The sequence below is a fragment of the Fukomys damarensis genome, unplaced genomic scaffold (assembly GCF_012274545.1).
Source record: "Fukomys damarensis isolate Sample0158 unplaced genomic scaffold, DMR_v1.0_HiC HiC_scaffold_32, whole genome shotgun sequence".
Lineage (NCBI taxonomy): Eukaryota > Metazoa > Chordata > Mammalia > Rodentia > Bathyergidae > Fukomys > Fukomys damarensis.
The window spans coordinates 26,398,380-26,406,463 of NW_022900944.1; positions in this window are offsets into that span (position 1 = coordinate 26,398,380).

Here is an 8,084-nt window from a genome sequence, read left to right on the forward strand (position 1 = left end):
CAAAAGAAAGAACTAACTTAGGGTGTAAAGAAGATTCCTTTAGCAGGATTCTACATCAGCTTTGTTACCATTTTAGATGGAAGAGTTCTTATTGTATGCAATTATCCCATGCACTTTAAGCTGCTTATCAGCATTCCGAGGCTGCATCTGCACTCCTCTACACCAGTTATAACAACAGACTGTGTCTCACAACATTTGCAAATGATCTCTAGAGAGCAAAGAGCAGAACTGACTCTAGGCTAAGAACCGCTGCCCTAGAGTGAATTTCACTGGTGTCCTATAACATTTTATATATATAAAATGTTATATATATATATTTATATATATGCACACACACAATATCATTCATTCTGAGTACTGCATAAACATAAATCCATTTTCATTATTGTAATTTAACTATTTGGACAATTTTAGTTTTCTCATCTCCATTGATTGTGACATACTGACTTCAACAAAAACAAAGGGTATGGTTTATGGTCCTCAAAATTTTATGTGATGCATAGGACTGGCAGTGCTACTGCCTGTGAGTTAAAAATTCTGTTGAGACTATAGATGACATTATTCTCAAACAGCAGGTAACTGTTTCAGAATTCTAATACATTTCGGAGTCAACGCAAACTGGCAAAGTCTGCTCTGGATACTCATTTTTTAATACTTTATTGCACAAATAAAGGCAAGTGTGTTTGTGTGTGTGTGTGTGTGTGTGTGATCAGAGCTAACGTAAGTTTCTAAGTATGAGGACTATAAATTAGCAATGGTACCAATGGGGAATTTCACAGTTATGTAACTGAATATGAAACATAAAAAATTATCTTGCCAGCCTGTTAGAAATTATGCAGAGTTTTGGAGTCTATTTTCTAATTGGTATAATTAAAACTAATTTAAACTTTAATAAGGTGATAGATTGTGTCAACTGATCTTTCTTCATCTTTGTCGAATTTTTCAATTGCTTTTTCATTCACAGTGTAATGGAAGATGTGAAGTATTCGATAATATGAAATATAGTATACATTCTAAATTTTTGTAAAGCAATAGTCTGAGAAGAATAAATTTATCTGATTAAACTCTGGAATATAATCTTTCACAGTTAAATGTAATTTACCTCATCAAGATGTCTGCCTATTATAATACTTGGAAATTTTCTCAACCTCACCTCACATTCTATTTTTTTTTTTTTTTCCGTAAGGGGGATTGAGGTTAGGACTTTGCTCTTGTGATCTACCTCACATTCTTATAAAGAATAATGAAGTATTTTTGAGAAAGTATTACCATGTTCTCTACAGTAATAATACAATTTATAAGATAACTTGTTGCTTGAATCATTTGTGGTAGTTAAGTTTACATCACAGAAACTTGACCAAATTTGTTACTTTTTTAATAAGCTAGATTTTATCAGTAAAATTTAAAATTCAGGTGCTGCAATGGAGACAGTATAAACAACAAAAACAAAACCTCACACTGGATTTCCTCCAGTATTCGTGACACTTCCCTGTGTACAAGATCTCGTGTATTAGCTGGTTGTGGGGGTGCAAACCTGTAATCTCAACAGTGCAGGAGCCTAAAATAGGAGGATCAAAAGTTTGAGTCCAGCTTGGGTAATTTAGCAACCCCATAAATTCCTGCCTTAAAATTAGAAAAAAATTAAAAAGGCACTGAGAATGTAGCTCAGAGTGAAGGTCTTGAATTCAATAACCAGTATCACAAAATACATTAATTAATTAAACTTATGTACTAGCTTTCTATGGTGTGTATTATCAATGAGATTTTAATCTTGATTTTCTTTCAATTCTTTTTCATTTTTATTTCTTATTTATGAATAATGAGAACCCCCTAACATTTATATATGGCTATCTAAAAAGTGGCATGTGAAATTAAGTATCATACTTAAGTTTCTATTGTTTTTATTTTCAATTCACATGCACATATACACACACGTATATACATACATACATATATAGGTATATATATATAGGTATATATATATATCTGTATATATATATCTGTATATATATATATAGGTATATATATATGTATCTGTAAATCTACATGTAGTATATCAAATGCTGTAAAATATACATTGTAGAATGGCTAAACTAAGCTAAATAATATATGTGTTACAAGTTACCTAACAAACTTACTTTTTTATAGTGAGAACACTTAAAATCCACTCTCTTAACAGTAACAAAGTATACGGTACATCACTAACAGCAGTAATCATGTTGTACAGTACATTTCTTGAAGTAATTTTTCTTTTTTAAATTAATTTTATTGGTATATTTAATGTATACAATGTAATGGCATTCATTGTTGGAAATTTGCACCTTTACATCATTCATCTTTGTTCTTCTTAACTAACTGAAATTGTGTATCTTTGACAAATAGCTCTTCAACCCCCATCCTAACTCTGCATCCTAACTCATCCTCTGGTAAGCATTCTACTCTTTTTTCATAAGGAAACTTTTCAAAATCTCACATATGGTGAAATCACGTGTTGGTGTTTATGTGCTAGGTTTATTTCATTCGACATATTAACCTCTAGGTTCATCCATGAATCATGAATGTCAAGATTTCACCTTTTTTTGTGGCTGAATAGTGTACCATTGTGTGTGTATATGTATGTGTGTGTATGTATGTGTATGTATATAATTATCTCATTTATCTATTGATGGACACCTGGGTTGTTCCACACCATGCCGATTATAACCCTACAACGTGGGAGTGGAAGTATCTGTTTAACACACTAATTTCATACTAGTGGGATATATACTCAGAAGAGGCATTGCTAGATCATACAATGGATCTATTTTAAATTTTTTGAGGGAACCTTCATACTGCTGTTCACAGTGAATGTGGTAATTTACATTCCCTATCAGTATACAAAGTATCTCATTTCTTCATATCTTCACTGAGACTTTATTACTCGTCTTTGTTTTGGTGGTAGACTCAAATGTATTCATTCTATTAGGTATCATAAGGTAGCTACATATTACACATAATTCATCATAGAAAATATTCCACAATATAATTAAAACAAAATTCATACATATTAGAAATGCTGAGATGGGGGTACCCACCTATATTGGACAGTTTGAAACCAGCTTTATTTAATTACATCGTTTCCTTGAGGATTTAAAACAGTCTACAGAACGTTCTGGAGAACTTTGTAGAACTCAAAAGCCGGTATCTACACAGAAGTTTCAACCAGCCATTTACCAGCTGCAGGATATCATGATGTTTCTCTACTTCATTTTGCTTACTTTTCTCCCCTATTAAAAGAAGACAAAAAATGAACCCTACTTCACAGTTCATTGTAAAATTAAATAAAACAGTTCAGGTAAATCTCTTAGTACACACCTGCTGAAATACATCACACCTAGAGGACAGTTTGAAGTGGAACAGTCCGAGCCCAGCTTCAACTGGGCCACTCACAGCAGATAGGATGCCAAAGATTGGAGAGTAAATACTTCTAAACTTACGAGGCTTAGAGCATTTTCTTTGCAAAAGTATTAGATTGATAGATGAGCTGTTACTACTGCTATAACAATGATTAGTATTTATATTAAAGACTTTGCAGTTGCTCGTGAGTCTGTAGATTGTATTTCTTTTTGTTTCTTTGTTTGCTGAATGTGTTTGAGTACTTATTTTAGGGCATTCACACTGAGCTACATCCTCAGGCCCTAACCTAATTTTATACATTTTTTTTTTTAGGTCCCACAAACTTACCCAAGCTGGGCTCAAACTTCCAATCACCTTATCTGGGTTTTCAGTGTTAGGATTACAGATGTGTGCCATAACTCCTGACCAAATATGTAACTTTATGACAACCATTATAAGAGATTGAGATGATCATTCACAGTATTGATTTTTAATTTCCTTGATGATTAAATATTTGGAACTTCTTAACATATCCGTGGCCCATTTGTGTACCCTTTTCAGAGAAATGCCTACTCATGTCCTTTACCCATGTTTAATCAAGTTATAAAGATGCCAATCATAAACAATGAGGAAAAGGCAGTCTCTTAAGTAGTTTTGGGAAAATTGTATATTCAAGTGCATACATTTAATCTTTATCTCACATCATATACAAGGATCAATTCAAAATAGATTATAACTTAAAGAAAAGGCTTGAAACTCTAAAACTAATAGAAAATATGCAAGAAAAGCTCCATGACAGAGTAGGAGAATTAATTTTTGAATACGACCCCAAAAGCACAGGAAACAAAAACAAAGCTAAGCAAATGGGACTATGTTAAACTGAAAAGCTTCTGCACAGCAAAGTAGTCAACAAAATTCATAAAGGAAGAAAATATTTGCAAACCACACATCTGATAAGAGATTCCTATCTAAAAGGCATAAGGAAGTCAATCACAAGAAAAATAAGCTGACAGCAGTTAATCAATACTATATTTTAAAAATATCATATTAAAACAATCTTTTTAAAAAACTATTACGCAGAACAATGGAAGGAAAAAGTTGCAATCCTTTGTGAAAATGAGAACCAGTTTGCTATCTTTTCTTAATAAAATGAAGTGTGGTACAAGTAGTTTAACATATATAACCTGAATCAGTTGTCTCCTTCAGATTTTGTTTTAATTAGCATTACAAAAGAGAAACATTGCATATATTAGGCATAATTTCTAACCTCAGATAGAAAATGTTGCCTTACGTTCCACAGTGAGGAGAAGTTGAAATATTATTTTAGCTCCGGGGATGATATATTTAGACTTGTTTGTAAAGCATAAATTAGAGTAAGAGCTATGGTATCATAAGTTAGCTGGATTACCTGGAGCAACTTTTCTTCTTCTGAATAATTAAGGGACCTGATTGAAACATATGCATAGGTACATGTATGCATCTGTACAAATATGAGCATATGTGTATACAATGCATGTTTAATACATTCAAGCTTCAACTTGCAGACATAAAGCTCTCTTGAGCAAATTTAATCTCTCCGGGTTTTTCTGGTTGTGAAAAAAGTTAATAATAATAATAAACTTCTTTAACCTTGTGAGTCATGGGAGGGCAATTAGGGCTAATTACAGTTGTTTTTGAATGGAGTTTTTTCCTACTAAACAGCTTTGTTTCAGTAGATACTCATTTTCATGGGAGAAACCAGGGGATCTCTGGTGCTTTGACAAGACAAGTAAAACGGACTATTTTCTTTCTCATTCCATCAATAGAGGAGCGTCAGGTAGGTGCTGAGGACTGGGGTCACATTACAACATGGAAGTGGCATTTTTGGCCAGATTTTCACTGGCTTGTTATCCAAGTGGTTTTTCTGAAATATTTGTTTCAAATCACAGATTTAAAAGGAATCCAGCTAATATAGTCTCCTCGTCATTGCCAGAAAGGAGCCATGTAGTTGATTGTGTTCAATCTACGATGAGATCAGGTCTTCCTTAGCTTACAACTTGAGTCTTGCCACAGTGGAAACCATGCACTCTAACATAACTAGAATCAATCTATTTACATCTGTTCCAAGCTAAATTCCATTTTCTAGAAATAGGGCTCTAACTTTCCTTAGGAAAAAGCTGCTTGTCTACACTTAACCCTTGTATTGTGTCTGAAAATGTGTTTCTAGCTCTCCAATAAGATCTTGCCATGCTTCGAACCACAATGAATTAGCTCAAAGTTGAGCACATTGAACTGCTGAGAGCAAAGGAATCCAATTGTTGGTTCTGCTGAGACGAAATCCTTCTCCTAATGCTGTTCATCTTTTAGACTATAAGTAAGTTCCATCCATCTGATGCCCACAAAATATGTTGGTGATATTATAAAAACAGCAAAAACAGAGGGATATTAACTTCTATAGCATGCTTAGGATCTCAGAGCAGGTAATATAAAAGACATTTTCATCTGGGTGTTTTAAATAAAAGATGTGATTTGTCCTCTTTCTTTCTGAATCCTGGAACTCTTAATCAACTCCTCTTCTTTACGTATGCAAAGAACTCAATTCAAAATTATTAGTTGACAGATACTTTCCTGACCACTCTTTTGTACATTCCATGATGATTTAGACATAGGAGAATCTACTGCAGTATGAGATTAGGGGAGAATTTGATACATTTGATGAGTAACTTAGAGAACCTTTGAGAAGGTTCCTGGCCTTTGCTGCAATCTGAGTTAATAGGGACAACTTCCAGACCACATCTGAGATTTAACTTTTCATGGAGCTATGGTTATCACTACTGACTTTATGTCCCTACAACAATCTGGAAGTTTCTATCAACTCCACAGACTACAGCAGCCAGCTGCCTCTGAAACCACCCTTCTTATATTTTCAAATTAATGGCTCATGTCAATATGACTGACAGAATTTAAATCATACCTCCATGTTTTAGCTGCAAAGGATGCTTGGAATCTTAACTTTCTTTTTTCTTCACTGCAAGCCATGCCTAGGACTTCAAAACGTGCAAGTATGCACATAGGGATCCAAATGCACATGAACAGTCAGTGCTTCCTCTAGGTGCTCTGTCCCTAATATAGATAATGTAGGCTTGGCTGAGGACTGAGTTGTAATTTATTATTTCAGTCTCTCTGTATGTATCATCCAGTTGATTAAATTCATGAAGAGCTTGCTGTTGGAGTCCCACCTTGACTAGTGGGCCACCCTAGGCTGGATATTCAATTAAAGAGGCTTTTCAGGCCAGAGAGACAAAGGTTGGCTTTGCCTTCCAGAAGCATATTCAATACTTTCATTTCTGACACTGGCACACAGATGAGCATTTCCTTTTAGGAAAATTAAATGCAGAGTAGCAGATGTTGGCATTCATCCGGTATGACAGCTGAATATAATCAGTTCTGATAATCAGAAAAAAATATAAAGTGCAAATGATTGTATTTTGAGTGGTGTCTCTTATTTTTCGATGTGGGAGGCTGCATAAATGTCAATGTAGACTTTGTTAACTTCTCAAACAATCAAGCTCAGCAAAAACAGAACTTAGATACCTTGATACACCCTCTCAGGTTTCCTTATTTTTACCGCCCAGGCCTCCTTCACATGCATTCTCATATCTTATGTGCACTTTGTAAAGTTATTTTTTCTCTTTGTGGGCCTCGGTCTCCCTATTTGTAGTGATGATGCTAATGGTGATGAGAACAGCTCTAGGTCACTTCTGCAGAATAGCTTGGTGCAACTTCAGGAGAAAGGCTGAATCCTCTGTAGAATTTTGTTTTGCTCTAATTCCTCATCAAATATTTCTGATATATTCCTAGTTTTTCCTTCCTTCGTATATGTTAAATTCATATCCTCTCGCCTCTCTGGAGATTTTAAAAAATAAATTTCTCCAATTTTCTTTTCCTTCCTTCACTAATCACACTTACCCTCAATACCCAGCCTGGGAAATGAGGGTAGAAGATGATACTTTCATCTCCAGAATTGGTACATTCCTCAAATTCTAAATAAAATTTACGCTTTGGGTTTGATACATGTTTCTACCTAAAACATCACTTTCCCTCTTCTTGTTTAGTTACTGAGCCTCACAGAATAATCACCCTACTAAGTTAAATTTTGGAATTCCAAAAGCAGCCAAGTAGATGTTTCCTGATTTCCTTCTGATTTCATTCTTATGCATATTTATTGGGAAAAGAAATAGAGAAATGACAAATATTTCCTTTCTTTTCCATTATATAGTTACTTAGAACTATTTTTGACCTATACAGATAAAGAACATAAGTCTTAAAAGTTAACTAATCTGTTAAAGGTCACAGAATTATTAAGTGACAGAATGAAGATTATGATCTCAGTGTGGTTTCAAAACATATTTATATTCATATAGTTAAATTTGAGTTTGTTTATACCTTTTACTGGAAAAAAATAACAATTTGAATTGTACTAGGTTTGGTTCTAGACAACAGAATGTAATATTTCATTTTAAAGTTATAAAAGTGGTATATGGCTTATAAGCTCATTGACAATAAATATATTAAATAGTCTTATTTTTGAACTATAAGTCTATAATCTCATTATAATATTTTTAGAATATTACTCTAACATTAAACCTAATGAGTGTTGAAATATACTATTTATAAATTTATAGTATTTGGCTAACTTCTTATGAACCATTATTTTTTTAAATACACAA